The sequence below is a fragment of the Spea bombifrons genome, chromosome 1, assembly GCF_027358695.1.
Source record: "Spea bombifrons isolate aSpeBom1 chromosome 1, aSpeBom1.2.pri, whole genome shotgun sequence".
NCBI lineage: Eukaryota > Metazoa > Chordata > Amphibia > Anura > Pelobatidae > Spea > Spea bombifrons.
In genome coordinates, this window is record NC_071087.1 from 3993488 (window position 1) to 4015620 (window position 22133).

At 45.1% G+C, this 22133-nt stretch overlaps 1 long non-coding RNA gene across 1 annotated transcript in view; it reads right to left on the minus strand.

The window, feature by feature from the left end:
- Positions 1-16434: 16434 nt before the first annotated feature.
- Positions 16435-22133, minus strand: part of LOC128477589 (uncharacterized) — a 66093-nt gene continuing 60394 nt past the window's right edge. The window contains exons 2-3 of the long non-coding RNA XR_008348557.1: positions 17598-17620; positions 16435-16493 (exon numbers count right to left, since the gene is read on the minus strand). This is a non-coding gene — a long non-coding RNA (uncharacterized LOC128477589). The remainder of the gene's footprint in view (positions 16494-17597; positions 17621-22133) is intronic.

A 22133-nucleotide genomic window follows, 5' to 3' on the forward strand; every position in this document is an offset into this window, starting at 1 on the left:
GTGTCTGGTGGAGCGGAGTCTCTCGTTGGTCCAGCATCAGCTTTCTCACCTTGACCGGTTCCCTGACATTTCCTGGACCTGACGAGGTCCCATTTAGGTCGCTGGAGGAGAAGGCTCGCAAGGGAGCCGGTTCCCGGCCTAAAATCACTCAAGGGAGCCGGAGATCTGTTAAAGACCTCCGATACCGCTCCCTTGCGAGCCTTCTCCTCCAGCGGCGGACATTACTGTCCGTCTCTGGAGGGGTGCCGGGTGCCCAACTGTATGGTTTATGGAGTTGTTTGGATTTCTGTGAGCACTATTGAAGTTAGAGCCTCCAATGCTAAATTTGGAAAAAATACAGAATTTTAAAAAATTGATGCACAAAAAATGTGTTTTACACATTTTTTTATTTACATTACACAAAATAATGTCTCACATTTATGATTATAAATTCTAACTGAGAACGAGGGAAATTACAGCTGAACAGACACAGTAAATAGTGTAAAAGAGTCCTGGTCCTTAAGGGGTTAATGAGCTCGTCCCAATAGAGGTTATATTTACGGGCTTCAATAACCTCGTACTTAGCTGCTCCAGAACGTCCACACATATCGTACGCGGTGCCCCGGGGGGGTGTCATCTTCACTACTGGACTCCGAAGCAAGAGCGAGAGCGTCCATTAGACGGCTAGAATGGGTCTCTCTCTCTGCTTCAACTTCAGAGGAGTCGCAACTCGATGATGAAATGGGAACGATGGCGTCCGACGGTGTCGTGTCTGTCATCCTTCTGGTGCCGCATTTCTCTCCTTGTTTGGTTCCCTTGGATTTTATGGTCCTTAAAAGAAATAGAACATTTAGATTGTTACGGGAAGGTCAGTGATGGATCTTCAGACTGAGGGAAGTCCTCATACAGGACAACCTCAGATGTTCCTTGAAAGATGTCAGTAAATACCCGGCCGTTTATTCCAGGACTAGGTCACATTTTCTAAATGACTCATCTTAGGACATCATCTTCAGCACAGGGCTGTGAGGACGCCGACAGAGAATGGCCGTCCGTTATCTCCGTTCCATGTTCAGGGCTGGTCTGTGGAGACTCACTTTCTGTTGGAACGGAGACAATGGTGTCTGGTGGAGCGGAGTCTCTCGTTGGTCCAGCATCAGCTTTCTCACCTTGACCGGTTCCCTGACATTTCCTGGACCTGACGAGGTCCCATTTAGGTCGCTGGAGGAGAAGGCTCGCAAGGGAGCCGGTTCCCGGCCTAAAATCACTCAAGGGAGCCGGAGATCTGTTAAAGACCTCCGATACCGCTCCCTTGCGAGCCTTCTCCTCCAGCGGCGGACATTACTGTCCGTCTCTGGAGGGGTGCCGGGTGCCCAACTGTATGGTTTATGGAGTTGTTTGGATTTCTGTGAGCACTATTGAAGTTAGAGCCTCCAATGCTAAATTTGGAAAAAATACAGAATTTTAAAAAATTGATGCACAAAAAATGTGTTTTACACATTTTTTTATTTACATTACACAAAATAATGTCTCACATTTATGATTATAAATTCTAACTGAGAACGAGGGAAATTACAGCTGAACAGACACAGTAAATAGTGTAAAAGAGTCCTGGTCCTTAAGGGGTTAATGAGCTCGTCCCAATAGAGGTTATATTTACGGGCTTCAATAACCTCGTACTTAGCTGCTCCAGAACGTCCACACATATCGTACGCGGTGCCCCGGGGGGGTGTCATCTTCACTACTGGACTCCGAAGCAAGAGCGAGAGCGTCCATTAGACGGCTAGAATGGGTCTCTCTCTCTGCTTCAACTTCAGAGGAGTCGCAACTCGATGATGAAATGGGAACGATGGCGTCCGACGGTGTCGTGTCTGTCATCCTTCTGGTGCCGCATTTCTCTCCTTGTTTGGTTCCCTTGGATTTTATGGTCCTTAAAAGAAATAGAACATTTAGATTGTTACGGGAAGGTCAGTGATGGATCTTCAGACTGAGGGAAGTCCTCATACAGGACAACCTCAGATGTTCCTTGAAAGATGTCAGTAAATACCCGGCCGTTTATTCCAGGACTAGGTCACATTTTCTAAATGACTCATCTTAGGACATCATCTTCAGCACAGGGCTGTGAGGACGCCGACAGAGAATGGCCGTCCGTTATCTCCGTTCCATGTTCAGGGCTGGTCTGTGGAGACTCACTTTCTGTTGGAACGGAGACAATGGTGTCTGGTGGAGCGGAGTCTCTCGTTGGTCCAGCATCAGCTTTCTCACCTTGACCGGTTCCCTGACATTTCCTGGACCTGACGAGGTCCCATTTAGGTCGCTGGAGGAGAAGGCTCGCAAGGGAGCCGGTTCCCGGCCTAAAATCACTCAAGGGAGCCGGAGATCTGTTAAAGACCTCCGATACCGCTCCCTTGCGAGCCTTCTCCTCCAGCGGCGGACATTACTGTCCGTCTCTGGAGGGGTGCCGGGTGCCCAACTGTATGGTTTATGGAGTTGTTTGGATTTCTGTGAGCACTATTGAAGTTAGAGCCTCCAATGCTAAATTTGGAAAAAATACAGAATTTTAAAAAATTGATGCACAAAAAATGTGTTTTACACATTTTTTTATTTACATTACACAAAATAATGTCTCACATTTATGATTATAAATTCTAACTGAGAACGAGGGAAATTACAGCTGAACAGACACAGTAAATAGTGTAAAAGAGTCCTGGTCCTTAAGGGGTTAATGAGCTCGTCCCAATAGAGGTTATATTTACGGGCTTCAATAACCTCGTACTTAGCTGCTCCAGAACGTCCACACATATCGTACGCGGTGCCCCGGGGGGGTGTCATCTTCACTACTGGACTCCGAAGCAAGAGCGAGAGCGTCCATTAGACGGCTAGAATGGGTCTCTCTCTCTGCTTCAACTTCAGAGGAGTCGCAACTCGATGATGAAATGGGAACGATGGCGTCCGACGGTGTCGTGTCTGTCATCCTTCTGGTGCCGCATTTCTCTCCTTGTTTGGTTCCCTTGGATTTTATGGTCCTTAAAAGAAATAGAACATTTAGATTGTTACGGGAAGGTCAGTGATGGATCTTCAGACTGAGGGAAGTCCTCATACAGGACAACCTCAGATGTTCCTTGAAAGATGTCAGTAAATACCCGGCCGTTTATTCCAGGACTAGGTCACATTTTCTAAATGACTCATCTTAGGACATCATCTTCAGCACAGGGCTGTGAGGACGCCGACAGAGAATGGCCGTCCGTTATCTCCGTTCCATGTTCAGGGCTGGTCTGTGGAGACTCACTTTCTGTTGGAACGGAGACAATGGTGTCTGGTGGAGCGGAGTCTCTCGTTGGTCCAGCATCAGCTTTCTCACCTTGACCGGTTCCCTGACATTTCCTGGACCTGACGAGGTCCCATTTAGGTCGCTGGAGGAGAAGGCTCGCAAGGGAGCCGGTTCCCGGCCTAAAATCACTCAAGGGAGCCGGAGATCTGTTAAAGACCTCCGATACCGCTCCCTTGCGAGCCTTCTCCTCCAGCGGCGGACATTACTGTCCGTCTCTGGAGGGGTGCCGGGTGCCCAACTGTATGGTTTATGGAGTTGTTTGGATTTCTGTGAGCACTATTGAAGTTAGAGCCTCCAATGCTAAATTTGGAAAAAATACAGAATTTTAAAAAATTGATGCACAAAAAATGTGTTTTACACATTTTTTTATTTACATTACACAAAATAATGTCTCACATTTATGATTATAAATTCTAACTGAGAACGAGGGAAATTACAGCTGAACAGACACAGTAAATAGTGTAAAAGAGTCCTGGTCCTTAAGGGGTTAATGAGCTCGTCCCAATAGAGGTTATATTTACGGGCTTCAATAACCTCGTACTTAGCTGCTCCAGAACGTCCACACATATCGTACGCGGTGCCCCGGGGGGGTGTCATCTTCACTACTGGACTCCGAAGCAAGAGCGAGAGCGTCCATTAGACGGCTAGAATGGGTCTCTCTCTCTGCTTCAACTTCAGAGGAGTCGCAACTCGATGATGAAATGGGAACGATGGCGTCCGACGGTGTCGTGTCTGTCATCCTTCTGGTGCCGCATTTCTCTCCTTGTTTGGTTCCCTTGGATTTTATGGTCCTTAAAAGAAATAGAACATTTAGATTGTTACGGGAAGGTCAGTGATGGATCTTCAGACTGAGGGAAGTCCTCATACAGGACAACCTCAGATGTTCCTTGAAAGATGTCAGTAAATACCCGGCCGTTTATTCCAGGACTAGGTCACATTTTCTAAATGACTCATCTTAGGACATCATCTTCAGCACAGGGCTGTGAGGACGCCGACAGAGAATGGCCGTCCGTTATCTCCGTTCCATGTTCAGGGCTGGTCTGTGGAGACTCACTTTCTGTTGGAACGGAGACAATGGTGTCTGGTGGAGCGGAGTCTCTCGTTGGTCCAGCATCAGCTTTCTCACCTTGACCGGTTCCCTGACATTTCCTGGACCTGACGAGGTCCCATTTAGGTCGCTGGAGGAGAAGGCTCGCAAGGGAGCCGGTTCCCGGCCTAAAATCACTCAAGGGAGCCGGAGATCTGTTAAAGACCTCCGATACCGCTCCCTTGCGAGCCTTCTCCTCCAGCGGCGGACATTACTGTCCGTCTCTGGAGGGGTGCCGGGTGCCCAACTGTATGGTTTATGGAGTTGTTTGGATTTCTGTGAGCACTATTGAAGTTAGAGCCTCCAATGCTAAATTTGGAAAAAATACAGAATTTTAAAAAATTGATGCACAAAAAATGTGTTTTACACATTTTTTTATTTACATTACACAAAATAATGTCTCACATTTATGATTATAAATTCTAACTGAGAACGAGGGAAATTACAGCTGAACAGACACAGTAAATAGTGTAAAAGAGTCCTGGTCCTTAAGGGGTTAATGAGCTCGTCCCAATAGAGGTTATATTTACGGGCTTCAATAACCTCGTACTTAGCTGCTCCAGAACGTCCACACATATCGTACGCGGTGCCCCGGGGGGGTGTCATCTTCACTACTGGACTCCGAAGCAAGAGCGAGAGCGTCCATTAGACGGCTAGAATGGGTCTCTCTCTCTGCTTCAACTTCAGAGGAGTCGCAACTCGATGATGAAATGGGAACGATGGCGTCCGACGGTGTCGTGTCTGTCATCCTTCTGGTGCCGCATTTCTCTCCTTGTTTGGTTCCCTTGGATTTTATGGTCCTTAAAAGAAATAGAACATTTAGATTGTTACGGGAAGGTCAGTGATGGATCTTCAGACTGAGGGAAGTCCTCATACAGGACAACCTCAGATGTTCCTTGAAAGATGTCAGTAAATACCCGGCCGTTTATTCCAGGACTAGGTCACATTTTCTAAATGACTCATCTTAGGACATCATCTTCAGCACAGGGCTGTGAGGACGCCGACAGAGAATGGCCGTCCGTTATCTCCGTTCCATGTTCAGGGCTGGTCTGTGGAGACTCACTTTCTGTTGGAACGGAGACAATGGTGTCTGGTGGAGCGGAGTCTCTCGTTGGTCCAGCATCAGCTTTCTCACCTTGACCGGTTCCCTGACATTTCCTGGACCTGACGAGGTCCCATTTAGGTCGCTGGAGGAGAAGGCTCGCAAGGGAGCCGGTTCCCGGCCTAAAATCACTCAAGGGAGCCGGAGATCTGTTAAAGACCTCCGATACCGCTCCCTTGCGAGCCTTCTCCTCCAGCGGCGGACATTACTGTCCGTCTCTGGAGGGGTGCCGGGTGCCCAACTGTATGGTTTATGGAGTTGTTTGGATTTCTGTGAGCACTATTGAAGTTAGAGCCTCCAATGCTAAATTTGGAAAAAATACAGAATTTTAAAAAATTGATGCACAAAAAATGTGTTTTACACATTTTTTTATTTACATTACACAAAATAATGTCTCACATTTATGATTATAAATTCTAACTGAGAACGAAGGAAATTACAGCTGAACAGACACAGTAAATAGTGTAAAAGAGTCCTGGTCCTTAAGGGGTTAATGAGCTCGTCCCAATAGAGGTTATATTTACGGGCTTCAATAACCTCGTACTTAGCTGCTCCAGAACGTCCACACATATCGTACGCGGTGCCCCGGGGGGGTGTCATCTTCACTACTGGACTCCGAAGCAAGAGCGAGAGCGTCCATTAGACGGCTAGAATGGGTCTCTCTCTCTGCTTCAACTTCAGAGGAGTCGCAACTCGATGATGAAATGGGAACGATGGCGTCCGACGGTGTCGTGTCTGTCATCCTTCTGGTGCCGCATTTCTCTCCTTGTTTGGTTCCCTTGGATTTTATGGTCCTTAAAAGAAATAGAACATTTAGATTGTTACGGGAAGGTCAGTGATGGATCTTCAGACTGAGGGAAGTCCTCATACAGGACAACCTCAGATGTTCCTTGAAAGATGTCAGTAAATACCCGGCCGTTTATTCCAGGACTAGGTCACATTTTCTAAATGACTCATCTTAGGACATCATCTTCAGCACAGGGCTGTGAGGACGCCGACAGAGAATGGCCGTCCGTTATCTCCGTTCCATGTTCAGGGCTGGTCTGTGGAGACTCACTTTCTGTTGGAACGGAGACAATGGTGTCTGGTGGAGCGGAGTCTCTCGTTGGTCCAGCATCAGCTTTCTCACCTTGACCGGTTCCCTGACATTTCCTGGACCTGACGAGGTCCCATTTAGGTCGCTGGAGGAGAAGGCTCGCAAGGGAGCCGGTTCCCGGCCTAAAATCACTCAAGGGAGCCGGAGATCTGTTAAAGACCTCCGATACCGCTCCCTTGCGAGCCTTCTCCTCCAGCGGCGGACATTACTGTCCGTCTCTGGAGGGGTGCCGGGTGCCCAACTGTATGGTTTATGGAGTTGTTTGGATTTCTGTGAGCACTATTGAAGTTAGAGCCTCCAATGCTAAATTTGGAAAAAATACAGAATTTTAAAAAATTGATGCACAAAAAATGTGTTTTACACATTTTTTTATTTACATTACACAAAATAATGTCTCACATTTATGATTATAAATTCTAACTGAGAACGAGGGAAATTACAGCTGAACAGACACAGTAAATAGTGTAAAAGAGTCCTGGTCCTTAAGGGGTTAATGAGCTCGTCCCAATAGAGGTTATATTTACGGGCTTCAATAACCTCGTACTTAGCTGCTCCAGAACGTCCACACATATCGTACGCGGTGCCCCGGGGGGGTGTCATCTTCACTACTGGACTCCGAAGCAAGAGCGAGAGCGTCCATTAGACGGCTAGAATGGGTCTCTCTCTCTGCTTCAACTTCAGAGGAGTCGCAACTCGATGATGAAATGGGAACGATGGCGTCCGACGGTGTCGTGTCTGTCATCCTTCTGGTGCCGCATTTCTCTCCTTGTTTGGTTCCCTTGGATTTTATGGTCCTTAAAAGAAATAGAACATTTAGATTGTTACGGGAAGGTCAGTGATGGATCTTCAGACTGAGGGAAGTCCTCATACAGGACAACCTCAGATGTTCCTTGAAAGATGTCAGTAAATACCCGGCCGTTTATTCCAGGACTAGGTCACATTTTCTAAATGACTCATCTTAGGACATCATCTTCAGCACAGGGCTGTGAGGACGCCGACAGAGAATGGCCGTCCGTTATCTCCGTTCCATGTTCAGGGCTGGTCTGTGGAGACTCACTTTCTGTTGGAACGGAGACAATGGTGTCTGGTGGAGCGGAGTCTCTCGTTGGTCCAGCATCAGCTTTCTCACCTTGACCGGTTCCCTGACATTTCCTGGACCTGACGAGGTCCCATTTAGGTCGCTGGAGGAGAAGGCTCGCAAGGGAGCCGGTTCCCGGCCTAAAATCACTCAAGGGAGCCGGAGATCTGTTAAAGACCTCCGATACCGCTCCCTTGCGAGCCTTCTCCTCCAGCGGCGGACATTACTGTCCGTCTCTGGAGGGGTGCCGGGTGCCCAACTGTATGGTTTATGGAGTTGTTTGGATTTCTGTGAGCACTATTGAAGTTAGAGCCTCCAATGCTAAATTTGGAAAAAATACAGAATTTTAAAAAATGGATGCACAAAAAATGTGTTTTACACATTTTTTTATTTACATTACACAAAATAATGTCTCACATTTATGATTATAAATTCTAACTGAGAACGAGGGAAATTACAGCTGAACAGACACAGTAAATAGTGTAAAAGAGTCCTGGTCCTTAAGGGGTTAATGAGCTCGTCCCAATAGAGGTTATATTTACGGGCTTCAATAACCTCGTACTTAGCTGCTCCAGAATGTCCACACATATCGTACGCGGTGCCCCTGGGGGGGGTGTCATCTTCACTACTGGACTCCGAAGCAAGAGCGAGAGCGTCCATTAGACGGCTAGAATGGGTATCTCTCTCTGCTTCAACTTCAGAGGAGTCGCAACTCGATGATGAAATGGGAACGATGGCGTCCGACGGTGTCGTGTCTGTCATCCTTCTGGTGCCGCATTTCTCTCCTTGTTTGGTTCCCTTGGATTTTATGGTCCTTAAAAGAAATAGAACATTTAGATTGTTACGGGAAGGTCAGTGATGGATCTTCAGACTGAGGGAAGTCCTCATACAGGACAACCTCAGATGTTCCTTGAAAAATGTCAGTAAATACCCGGCCGTTTATTCCAGGACTAGGTCACATTTTCTAAATGACTCATCTTAGGACATCATCTTCAGCACAGGGCTGTGAGGACGCCGACAGAGAATGGCCGTCCGTTATCTCCGTTCCATGTTCAGGGCTGGTCTGTGGAGACTCACTTTCTGTTGGAACGGAGACAATGGTGTCTGGTGGAGCGGAGTCTCTCGTTGGTCCAGCATCAGCTTTCTCACCTTGACCGGTTCCCTGACATTTCCTGGACCTGACGAGGTCCCATTTAGGTCGCTGGAGGAGAAGGCTCGCAAGGGAGCCGGTTCCCGGCCTAAAATCACTCAAGGGAGCCGGAGATGTGTTAAAGACCTCCGATACCGCTCCCTTGCGAGCCTTCTCCTCCAGCGGCGGACATTACTGTCCGTCTCTGGAGGGGTGCTGGGTGCCCAACTGTATGGTTTATGGAGTTGTTTGGATTTCTGTGAGCACTATTGAAGTTAGAGCCTCCAATGCTAAATTTGGAAAAAATACAGAATTTTAAAAAATTGATGCACAAAAAATGTGTTTTACACATTTTTTTATTTACATTACACAAAATAATGTCTCACATTTATGATTATAAATTCTAACTGAGAACGAGGGAAATTACAGCTGAACAGACACAGTAAATAGTGTAAAAGAGTCCTGGTCCTTAAGGGGTTAATGAGCTCGTCCCAATAGAGGTTATATTTACGGGCTTCAATAACCTCGTACTTAGCTGCTCCAGAACGTCCACACATATCGTACGCGGTGCCCCGGGGGGGTGTCATCTTCACTACTGGACTCCGAAGCAAGAGCGAGAGCGTCCATTAGACGGCTAGAATGGGTCTCTATCTCTGCTTCAACTTCAGAGGAGTCGCAACTCGATGATGAAATGGGAACGATGGCGTCCGACGGTGTCGTGTCTGTCATCCTTCTGGTGCCGCATTTCTCTCCTTGTTTGGTTCCCTTGGATTTTATGGTCCTTAAAAGAAATAGAACATTTAGATTGTTACGGGAAGGTCAGTGATGGATCTTCAGACTGAGGGAAGTCCTCATACAGGACAACCTCAGATGTTCCTTGAAAGATGTCAGTAAATACCCGGCCGTTTATTCCAGGACTAGGTCACATTTTCTAAATGACTCATCTTAGGACATCATCTTCAGCACAGGGCTGTGAGGACGCCGACAGAGAATGGCCGTCCGTTATCTCCGTTCCATGTTCAGGGCTGGTCTGTGGAGACTCACTTTCTGTTGGAACGGAGACAATGGTGTCTGGTGGAGCGGAGTCTCTCGTTGGTCCAGCATCAGCTTTCTCACCTTGACCGGTTCCCTGACATTTCCTGGACCTGACGAGGTCCCATTTAGGTCGCTGGAGGAGAAGGCTCGCAAGGGAGCCGGTTCCCGGCCTAAAATCACTCAAGGGAGCCGGAGATCTGTTAAAGACCTCCGATACCGCTCCCTTGCGAGCCTTCTCCTCCAGCGGCGGACATTACTGTCCGTCTCTGGAGGGGTGCCGGGTGCCCAACTGTATGGTTTATGGAGTTGTTTGGATTTCTGTGAGCACTATTGAAGTTAGAGCCTCCAATGCTAAATTTGGAAAAAATACAGAATTTTAAAAAATTGATGCACAAAAAATGTGTTTTACACATTTTTTTATTTACATTACACAAAATAATGTCTCACATTTATGATTATAAATTCTAACTGAGAACGAGGGAAATTACAGCTGAACAGACACAGTAAATAGTGTAAAAGAGTCCTGGTCCTTAAGGGGTTAATGAGCTCGTCCCAATAGAGGTTATATTTACGGGCTTCAATAACCTCGTACTTAGCTGCTCCAGAACGTCCACACATATCGTACGCGGTGCCCCGGGGGGGTGTCATCTTCACTACTGGACTCCGAAGCAAGAGCGAGAGCGTCCATTAGACGGCTAGAATGGGTCTCTCTCTCTGCTTCAACTTCAGAGGAGTCGCAACTCGATGATGAAATGGGAACGATGGCGTCCGACGGTGTCGTGTCTGTCATCCTTCTGGTGCCGCATTTCTCTCCTTGTTTGGTTCCCTTGGATTTTATGGTCCTTAAAAGAAATAGAACATTTAGATTGTTACGGGAAGGTCAGTGATGGATCTTCAGACTGAGGGAAGTCCTCATACAGGACAACCTCAGATGTTCCTTGAAAGATGTCAGTAAATACCCGGCCGTTTATTCCAGGACTAGGTCACATTTTCTAAATGACTCATCTTAGGACATCATCTTCAGCACAGGGCTGTGAGGACGCCGACAGAGAATGGCCGTCCGTTATCTCCGTTCCATGTTCAGGGCTGGTCTGTGGAGACTCACTTTCTGTTGGAACGGAGACAATGGTGTCTGGTGGAGCGGAGTCTCTCGTTGGTCCAGCATCAGCTTTCTCACCTTGACCGGTTCCCTGACATTTCCTGGACCTGACGAGGTCCCATTTAGGTCGCTGGAGGAGAAGGCTCGCAAGGGAGCCGGTTCCCGGCCTAAAATCACTCAAGGGAGCCGGAGATCTGTTAAAGACCTCCGATACCGCTCCCTTGCGAGCCTTCTCCTCCAGCGGCGGACATTACTGTCCGTCTCTGGAGGGGTGCCGGGTGCCCAACTGTATGGTTTATGGAGTTGTTTGGATTTCTGTGAGCACTATTGAAGTTAGAGCCTCCAATGCTAAATTTGGAAAAAATACAGAATTTTAAAAAATTGATGCACAAAAAATGTGTTTTACACATTTTTTTATTTACATTACACAAAATAATGTCTCACATTTATGATTATAAATTCTAACTGAGAACGAGGGAAATTACAGCTGAACAGACACAGTAAATAGTGTAAAAGAGTCCTGGTCCTTAAGGGGTTAATGAGCTCGTCCCAATAGAGGTTATATTTACGGGCTTCAATAACCTCGTACTTAGCTGCTCCAGAACGTCCACACATATCGTACGCGGTGCCCCGGGGGGGTGTCATCTTCACTACTGGACTCCGAAGCAAGAGCGAGAGCGTCCATTAGACGGCTAGAATGGGTCTCTCTCTCTGCTTCAACTTCAGAGGAGTCGCAACTCGATGATGAAATGGGAACGATGGCGTCCGACGGTGTCGTGTCTGTCATCCTTCTGGTGCCGCATTTCTCTCCTTGTTTGGTTCCCTTGGATTTTATGGTCCTTAAAAGAAATAGAACATTTAGATTGTTACGGGAAGGTCAGTGATGGATCTTCAGACTGAGGGAAGTCCTCATACAGGACAACCTCAGATGTTCCTTGAAAGATGTCAGTAAATACCCGGCCGTTTATTCCAGGACTAGGTCACATTTTCTAAATGACTCATCTTAGGACATCATCTTCAGCACAGGGCTGTGAGGACGCCGACAGAGAATGGCCGTCCGTTATCTCCGTTCCATGTTCAGGGCTGGTCTGTGGAGACTCACTTTCTGTTGGAACGGAGACAATGGTGTCTGGTGGAGCGGAGTCTCTCGTTGGTCCAGCATCAGCTTTCTCACCTTGACCGGTTCCCTGACATTTCCTGGACCTGACGAGGTCCCATTTAGGTCGCTGGAGGAGAAGGCTCGCAAGGGAGCCGGTTCCCGGCCTAAAATCACTCAAGGGAGCCGGAGATCTGTTAAAGACCTCCGATACCGCTCCCTTGCGAGCCTTCTCCTCCAGCGGCGGACATTACTGTCCGTCTCTGGAGGGGTGCCGGGTGCCCAACTGTATGGTTTATGGAGTTGTTTGGATTTCTGTGAGCACTATTGAAGTTAGAGCCTCCAATGCTAAATTTGGAAAAAATACAGAATTTTAAAAAATTGATGCACAAAAAATGTGTTTTACACATTTTTTTATTTACATTACACAAAATAATGTCTCACATTTATGATTATAAATTCTAACTGAGAACGAGGGAAATTACAGCTGAACAGACACAGTAAATAGTGTAAAAGAGTCCTGGTCCTTAAGGGGTTAATGAGCTCGTCCCAATAGAGGTTATATTTACGGGCTTCAATAACCTCGTACTTAGCTGCTCCAGAACGTCCACACATATCGTACGCGGTGCCCCGGGGGGGTGTCATCTTCACTACTGGACTCCGAAGCAAGAGCGAGAGCGTCCATTAGACGGCTAGAATGGGTCTCTCTCTCTGCTTCAACTTCAGAGGAGTCGCAACTCGATGATGAAATGGGAACGATGGCGTCCGACGGTGTCGTGTCTGTCATCCTTCTGGTGCCGCATTTCTCTCCTTGTTTGGTTCCCTTGGATTTTATGGTCCTTAAAAGAAATAGAACATTTAGATTGTTACGGGAAGGTCAGTGATGGATCTTCAGACTGAGGGAAGTCCTCATACAGGACAACCTCAGATGTTCCTTGAAAGATGTCAGTAAATACCCGGCCGTTTATTCCAGGACTAGGTCACATTTTCTAAATGACTCATCTTAGGACATCATCTTCAGCACAGGGCTGTGAGGACGCCGACAGAGAATGGCCGTCCGTTATCTCCGTTCCATGTTCAGGGCTGGTCTGTGGAGACTCACTTTCTGTTGGAACGGAGACAATGGTGTCTGGTGGAGCGGAGTCTCTCGTTGGTCCAGCATCAGCTTTCTCACCTTGACCGGTTCCCTGACATTTCCTGGACCTGACGAGGTCCCATTTAGGTCGCTGGAGGAGAAGGCTCGCAAGGGAGCCGGTTCCCGGCCTAAAATCACTCAAGGGAGCCGGAGATCTGTTAAAGACCTCCGATACCGCTCCCTTGCGAGCCTTCTCCTCCAGCGGCGGACATTACTGTCCGTCTCTGGAGGGGTGCCGGGTGCCCAACTGTATGGTTTATGGAGTTGTTTGGATTTCTGTGAGCACTATTGAAGTTAGAGCCTCCAATGCTAAATTTGGAAAAAATACAGAATTTTAAAAAATTGATGCACAAAAAATGTGTTTTACACATTTTTTTATTTACATTACACAAAATAATGTCTCACATTTATGATTATAAATTCTAACTGAGAACGAGGGAAATTACAGCTGAACAGACACAGTAAATAGTGTAAAAGAGTCCTGGTCCTTAAGGGGTTAATGAGCTCGTCCCAATAGAGGTTATATTTACGGGCTTCAATAACCTCGTACTTAGCTGCTCCAGAACGTCCACACATATCGTACGCGGTGCCCCGGGGGGGTGTCATCTTCACTACTGGACTCCGAAGCAAGAGCGAGAGCGTCCATTAGACGGCTAGAATGGGTCTCTCTCTCTGCTTCAACTTCAGAGGAGTCGCAACTCGATGATGAAATGGGAACGATGGCGTCCGACGGTGTCGTGTCTGTCATCCTTCTGGTGCCGCATTTCTCTCCTTGTTTGGTTCCCTTGGATTTTATGGTCCTTAAAAGAAATAGAACATTTAGATTGTTACGGGAAGGTCAGTGATGGATCTTCAGACTGAGGGAAGTCCTCATACAGGACAACCTCAGATGTTCCTTGAAAGATGTCAGTAAATACCCGGCCGTTTATTCCAGGACTAGGTCACATTTTCTAAATGACTCATCTTAGGACATCATCTTCAGCACAGGGCTGTGAGGACGCCGACAGAGAATGGCCGTCCGTTATCTCCGTTCCATGTTCAGGGCTGGTCTGTGGAGACTCACTTTCTGTTGGAACGGAGACAATGGTGTCTGGTGGAGCGGAGTCTCTCGTTGGTCCAGCATCAGCTTTCTCACCTTGACCGGTTCCCTGACATTTCCTGGACCTGACGAGGTCCCATTTAGGTCGCTGGAGGAGAAGGCTCGCAAGGGAGCCGGTTCCCGGCCTAAAATCACTCAAGGGAGCCGGAGATCTGTTAAAGACCTCCGATACCGCTCCCTTGCGAGCCTTCTCCTCCAGCGGCGGACATTACTGTCCGTCTCTGGAGGGGTGCCGGGTGCCCAACTGTATGGTTTATGGAGTTGTTTGGATTTCTGTGAGCACTATTGAAGTTAGAGCCTCCAATGCTAAATTTGGAAAAAATACAGAATTTTAAAAAATGGATGCACAAAAAATGTGTTTTACACATTTTTTTATTTACATTACACAAAATAATGTCTCACATTTATGATTATAAATTCTAACTGAGAACGAGGGAAATTACAGCTGAACAGACACAGTAAATAGTGTAAAAGAGTCCTGGTCCTTAAGGGGTTAATGAGCTCGTCCCAATAGAGGTTATATTTACGGGCTTCAATAACCTCGTACTTAGCTGCTCCAGAATGTCCACACATATCGTACGCGGTGCCCCTGGGGGGGGTGTCATCTTCACTACTGGACTCCGAAGCAAGAGCGAGAGCGTCCATTAGACGGCTAGAATGGGTATCTCTCTCTGCTTCAACTTCAGAGGAGTCGCAACTCGATGATGAAATGGGAACGATGGCGTCCGACGGTGTCGTGTCTGTCATCCTTCTGGTGCCGCATTTCTCTCCTTGTTTGGTTCCCTTGGATTTTATGGTCCTTAAAAGAAATAGAACATTTAGATTGTTACGGGAAGGTCAGTGATGGATCTTCAGACTGAGGGAAGTCCTCATACAGGACAACCTCAGATGTTCCTTGAAAAATGTCAGTAAATACCCGGCCGTTTATTCCAGGACTAGGTCACATTTTCTAAATGACTCATCTTAGGACATCATCTTCAGCACAGGGCTGTGAGGACGCCGACAGAGAATGGCCGTCCGTTATCTCCGTTCCATGTTCAGGGCTGGTCTGTGGAGACTCACTTTCTGTTGGAACGGAGACAATGGTGTCTGGTGGAGCGGAGTCTCTCGTTGGTCCAGCATCAGCTTTCTCACCTTGACCGGTTCCCTGACATTTCCTGGACCTGACGAGGTCCCATTTAGGTCGCTGGAGGAGAAGGCTCGCAAGGGAGCCGGTTCCCGGCCTAAAATCACTCAAGGGAGCCGGAGATGTGTTAAAGACCTCCGATACCGCTCCCTTGCGAGCCTTCTCCTCCAGCGGCGGACATTACTGTCCGTCTCTGGAGGGGTGCTGGGTGCCCAACTGTATGGTTTATGGAGTTGTTTGGATTTCTGTGAGCACTATTGAAGTTAGAGCCTCCAATGCTAAATTTGGAAAAAATACAGAATTTTAAAAAATTGATGCACAAAAAATGTGTTTTACACATTTTTTTATTTACATTACACAAAATAATGTCTCACATTTATGATTATAAATTCTAACTGAGAACGAGGGAAATTACAGCTGAACAGACACAGTAAATAGTGTAAAAGAGTCCTGGTCCTTAAGGGGTTAATGAGCTCGTCCCAATAGAGGTTATATTTACGGGCTTCAATAACCTCGTACTTAGCTGCTCCAGAACGTCCACACATATCGTACGCGGTGCCCCGGGGGGGTGTCATCTTCACTACTGGACTCCGAAGCAAGAGCGAGAGCGTCCATTAGACGGCTAGAATGGGTCTCTATCTCTGCTTCAACTTCAGAGGAGTCGCAACTCGATGATGAAATGGGAACGATGGCGTCCGACGGTGTCGTGTCTGTCATCCTTCTGGTGCCGCATTTCTCTCCTTGTTTGGTTCCCTTGGATTTTATGGTCCTTAAAAGAAATAGAACATTTAGATTGTTACGGGAAGGTCAGTGATGGATCTTCAGACTGAGGGAAGTCCTCATACAGGACAACCTCAGATGTTCCTTGAAAGATGTCAGTAAATACCCGGCCGTTTATTCCAGGACTAGGTCACATTTTCTAAATGACTCATCTTAGGACATCATCTTCAGCACAGGGCTGTGAGGACGCCGACAGAGAATGGCCGTCCGTTATCTCCGTTCCATGTTCAGGGCTGGTCTGTGGAGACTCACTTTCTGTTGGAACGGAGACAATGGTGTCTGGTGGAGCGGAGTCTCTCGTTGGTCCAGCATCAGCTTTCTCACCTTGACCGGTTCCCTGACATTTCCTGGACCTGACGAGGTCCCATTTAGGTCGCTGGAGGAGAAGGCTCGCAAGGGAGCCGGTTCCCGGCCTAAAATCACTCAAGGGAGCCGGAGATCTGTTAAAGACCTCCGATACCGCTCCCTTGCGAGCCTTCTCCTCCAGCGGCGGACATTACTGTCCGTCTCTGGAGGGGTGCCGGGTGCCCAACTGTATGGTTTATGGAGTTGTTTGGATTTCTGTGAGCACTATTGAAGTTAGAGCCTCCAATGCTAAATTTGGAAAAAATACAGAATTTTAAAAAATTGATGCACAAAAAATGTGTTTTACACATTTTTTTATTTACATTACACAAAATAATGTCTCACATTTATGATTATAAATTCTAACTGAGAACGAGGGAAATTACAGCTGAACAGACACAGTAAATAGTGTAAAAGAGTCCTGGTCCTTAAGGGGTTAATGAGCTCGTCCCAATAGAGGTTATATTTACGGGCTTCAATAACCTCGTACTTAGCTGCTCCAGAATGTCCACACATATCGTACGCGGTGCCCCTGGGGGGGGTGTCATCTTCACTACTGGACTCCGAAGCAAGAGCGAGAGCGTCCATTAGACGGCTAGAATGGGTCTCTTGCTCTGCTTCAACTTCAGAGGAGTCGCTACTCGATGATGAAATGGGAACGATGGCGTCCGACGGTGTCGTGTCTGTCATCCTTCTGGTGCCGCATTTCTCTCCTTGTTTGGTTCCCTTGGATTTTATGGTCCTTAAAAGAAATAGAACATTTAGATTGTTACGGGAAGGTCAGTGATGGATCTTCAGACTGAGGGAAGTCCTCATACAGGACAACCTCAGATGTTCCTTGAAAGATGTCAGTAAATACCCGGCCGTTTATTCCAGGACTAGGTCACATTTTCTAAATGACTCATCTTAGGACATCATCTTCAGCACAGGGCTGTGAGGACGCCGACAGAGAATGGCCGTCCGTTATCTCCGTTCCATGTTCAGGGCTGGTCTGTGGAGACTCACTTTCTGTTGGAAGGGAGACAATGGTGTCTGGTGGAGCGGAGTCTCTCGTTGGTCCAGCATCAGCTTTCTCACCTTGACCGGTTCCCTGACATTTCCTGGACCTGACGAGAAACAGAACATTCATATTCTTTTTATGTTTAAATCTGTTTATTCGCAATTGTAAAAGAGCAGATTGAAAATAATCAGTTACAGTGTAGTGACATAGCAGATCACACACAACATGTGTAACAAAGTATTCGGTCGTGAAATAAAACACAAATGTCATACAATTGCCTTAAGATTATAACATTATCCATGTGGGTGAGGGAAGCAAAACACAGATATCAGACAAACACGATCACTCATAAATAAGGAAGGGAAGAAAAAAAAAGTTTCTTCAAGTGGTCCACCTGAGAGTGATGAAAGGTACACAAGAATCACAACTGGTCTATTGTGTAAAGTCCCGGCGAGAAGTAAAAACCTACCCAGCTTGTCAGCCTTGCTGTAGCCAAGTTGAAATCCCAAGCTGCTTCTCAAAAAACTCCGACTTAATTATTTTTCTGCGTGGGGTGCGTGGCATGGTAATGATCCTGGAAAGATGTACTCCAAAAGGCATGTAGTGAAGATTTTCGAAGGTGAGTTTCCTCCAACAAAATGACATCGCCATGTAACTTCTGGTAATATCAAATCGATTGCTTGTCTTGTCTTATGTTGTGGGAGTGAATTGTTTTCGATCAATAAAGAATTCTGGGTGTTTTGCCAGTAAAATAATATTAAAAATGTAATATAAAATCCATGTATTTCTAATTAATAATAAAATAATTAAACATGTAATTGAAATAATTAGCAAAATAATTCTGTGTATTTTGTCTGCTAAGCTTGGTTGAATAAATGAAATATAAAATTGAAGTATGAATGATTAAATAATGTAAAGCTTAATTGTTTCAATCAATAAAGAATTCTGGGTGTTTTGCCAACAAAATCATATAAAATAAATGAAATATTAAATTGTTGTATTCCTATTAAACTGTTTTACACATTTTTTTATTTACATTACACAAAATAATGTCTCACATTTATGATTATAAATTCTAACAGAACGAGGGAAATTACAGCTGACACAGTAAATAGTGTAAAAGAGTCCTGGTCCTTAAGGGGTTAATTAGCTCATCCCAATAGATGTTATATTTACGGGCTTCAGTGACCAAGTACTTTGCTGCTCCAGAACGTCCACACATATCACACGCGGTGCCGCTGGGGGGTTCATCTTCACTACTGGACTCCGAAGACGAGAACAGAGCGAGAGCGTCCATTAGACGGCTAGAATGGGTATCTCTCTCTGCTTCAACTTCAGAGGAGTCGCTGCTCGATGATGATGAAATGGGAACGATGGTGTCCCACGGTGTCATGTCTGTCATCCTTCTGGTGCCGCATTTCTCTCCTTGTTTGGTTCCCTTGGATTTTATGGTCCTTAAAAGAAAGAGAACATTAAGATTGTTACGGTGAAGAGTGAAGTCCTCATACAGGACAACCTCAGATGTTCCTTCAAAGTACTTTCAATATTCTTGCCCTATCTACTCCCTTCTGCCTATCTACCCCTTCCTCGCTATCTACCCCCTTCTCCCTATCTGCCCCTTCTCCCTCCGTTCACCCTGTCTACCCTTTATCACTCCCTTCTGCCCTATCTACCCCTTCTCACTCCCTTCTCCACTATCTACCCCTTCTCACTCCACTCTCACTATCTACCCCTTCCTCACCATCTACCCCCCCTCCAGTCTCTCTTTCTACCCTCTCCACCTCCGTCTCCCTATGTATCCTCTCTCTTTCTAATGGCGGCTCTGATCATACCAAATATCAAAACGCACATGAAAACACTGATCAGGACGGCGCAGAGTCCTCCTCTGCATTGTTTTCATTTTCTCTTCTACCTATCTTCCCCTTCTCACTCCCTTCTGCCCTGTCTTCCCCTTCTTACTCCCTTCTGCCCTATCTACCCCTTCTCACTCCCGTCTCCCTATCTACCCCTTCCTCACTATCTACCCTCCCCCGTCTCTCTATCTACCCTCTCTACCCCCATCTCCCTATGTATTCTCTCTCCTTCTAATGGCAGCTCTGATCACACCAAATATCAGAATGCACATGAAAACACTGATCAGGATGGCAGAGTCCTCCTCTGCATTATTTTTATTTTCTCTTTTACCTATCTTCCCCTTCTCTCTATCTACCCTCTCCACCCCCGTCTCCCTATGTATCCTCTCTCCTTCTAATGGTGGCTCTGATCATACCAAATATCAGAACGCACATGAAAACACTGATCAGGATGGCGCAGAGTCCTCCTCTTTGCGTTTTCTGCTTTCTGGCTATTTTATAATTCTGTCAGTTATTATCACTAAGGGTTCAGATGATATATCAGCCCATTCTAGGAATAATCATATTGATGCAGATGAGTCCTCTAAGCAAATTCCTTTGAATTACTTCATTGTGAGAAAAAAACTATTTTCCATGTAATTTCTTTACAACGCCACCATATATGAATGCGGGATCCTCGTTCTAATTGGCGTCTCAAGCAAATATCTCTACTGCGGTTCTATTTGGGACATGAAACCATCTATTTAATCATTTATAAAACATTTCTACCAAATTTAAACAATGTTTACTTTTCTCAACTTTAACTGAGAAATCCCATTCTGAGATTTTTTTCTCTATAAATATCTCTTTTTAAAGATATTTATCACTATTTCTAAGGAATATTTGGCTCTCGTGTTTTCTACTATGTTACCAAATACGCTTCCATTTGAATCTCATTTTTCTCTTCATTAAATTATTATTGGAAAACCCTTTGACTCTCATAGAATTAAAAATATCCGTTAATTCATTCTGAACTTTATTTGCAGCTGGTTAAAGGGGCTGCATTTATCTTCTTTGACGACATCTGAGATATAAATGATGCCTTTATCTTTCCAAGTTTGTAAATTAAAATTTTCAGTTAGTAATGTTATTTCACGTGCTTCAGCCACTTTTGCTATTTTATCCTTCCACCCTGTTATTTTAGGGTTCTTTGCATGCTTTATATAAATGCCAGATGATTTAAGAGGGTTGCTCCGAAGTCTTTTATATTAGGAAGGCCCAAGACGCCCTCCACTTTCCTAGATAAAACAAATTGCAAGAAGGAAATTTGAATTAGATTTACCCTTGTTCTGGTACGGTTAAATCCTTCCCTGCCAAGAAATTTCACATTTTTTAAGTACTTTAACTATTTTAGTGTTAATTCCAAGATAATTTATCTCATCCATTTAAATCTGTAGTGCCTTCTTGCAACGTCTGATTTTTTAGGACATTCATTAGATCAAAATTGTTTTTGTAGGGTTACTAATTGTAAATAGAATATAATCTGCATACATATGGAGTTTCCACATCTGCAGCCCGTCTCTCTTGTTTTGTCCTCATCTCTCTGGCTAATGGTTATATTGTTAATATGTATAGGAGTGGAGATAAAGGACAACCCTGTCTAGTTCCATTAGAAATGTTAAACCACTTAAAGGTAATGCCAGGACTGATGGTTCTAGCTGTAGATGATAAGGATAATAAAAGTATCGCATTATAGGGCATTAATGTACGCTTCAGATGTACCATCTAACTCTATCAAACGCCTTCTGTGAAAGAATTATAAGTGGAGGCTTTCTTTTATATGTAATGTCCAGAATATCAGTTATCTTTAGTTATTTGTGGTTGATATCCTAGGAATAAACCTTATTTGATGCATTAAATCCGGGATTATTAATTTGAATCTGTTAGTATAGAGGAGTACATTTTATCATCCACATTTAAAAGGGAGGGGGGGAGGTCTATTATCCCCTAGACTTTTCTCGATATTTTTTTGTATCGATATATTTGCCTTTAATAGTTCTTACCAAATATGGCGTTTATCAACTAAAAGTAAAAAATATGTTTAATCAATCAGGGCCTGGAGCTTTTGGAGTTAACTTGTTTTTTCTCGTTAGATTGTAATAATCAGTTTATGAGTTATGAGTGTTTCCCTTTTTCCAGATCCCATTTTTATCAAATAACCTAGAATTGTGGGCTTGTAAGGGAATTCCAGAACGGTCCCAAAAATGTCATATCCATAATATACTTCCTGTATGATTTCATGGGCCATTGTTTATTTTAACGATAATAATAATCTGACCATGTTATTTATTTTATTATTTTTATTATTATCTTTATATTTCCTACATTTATATCTATCCTAGAATAGGAATTATATGATACAGAGTAAGAAGTAAAATCCCTTTCCAGTGGGTGATACATATAATAAATGAAGATTGAGATAGGCTCTTATATAACTTGGTGCCAATTTCACTTTTACTTGATTTCTGATCATGTCTGCTACACAAATTTCCGGCTGTTACTAACATACCCTGGCAAACTTTATCAATAAGATAATTATTTGGGGATATTTATTAACCAGTGTGTACAATATTCTGTTTAATTCATAAATCGACATGATATATCTTGCATTGTAGTCGACTTCTTGATATTTCATATTTACTACCTTGGATTTTTTCATGGAAGCACTTAGCACTCTTAGAAAATTATTAGGTTTAAATAAAAAAGAGTTAATTTTCAGAGAACCCT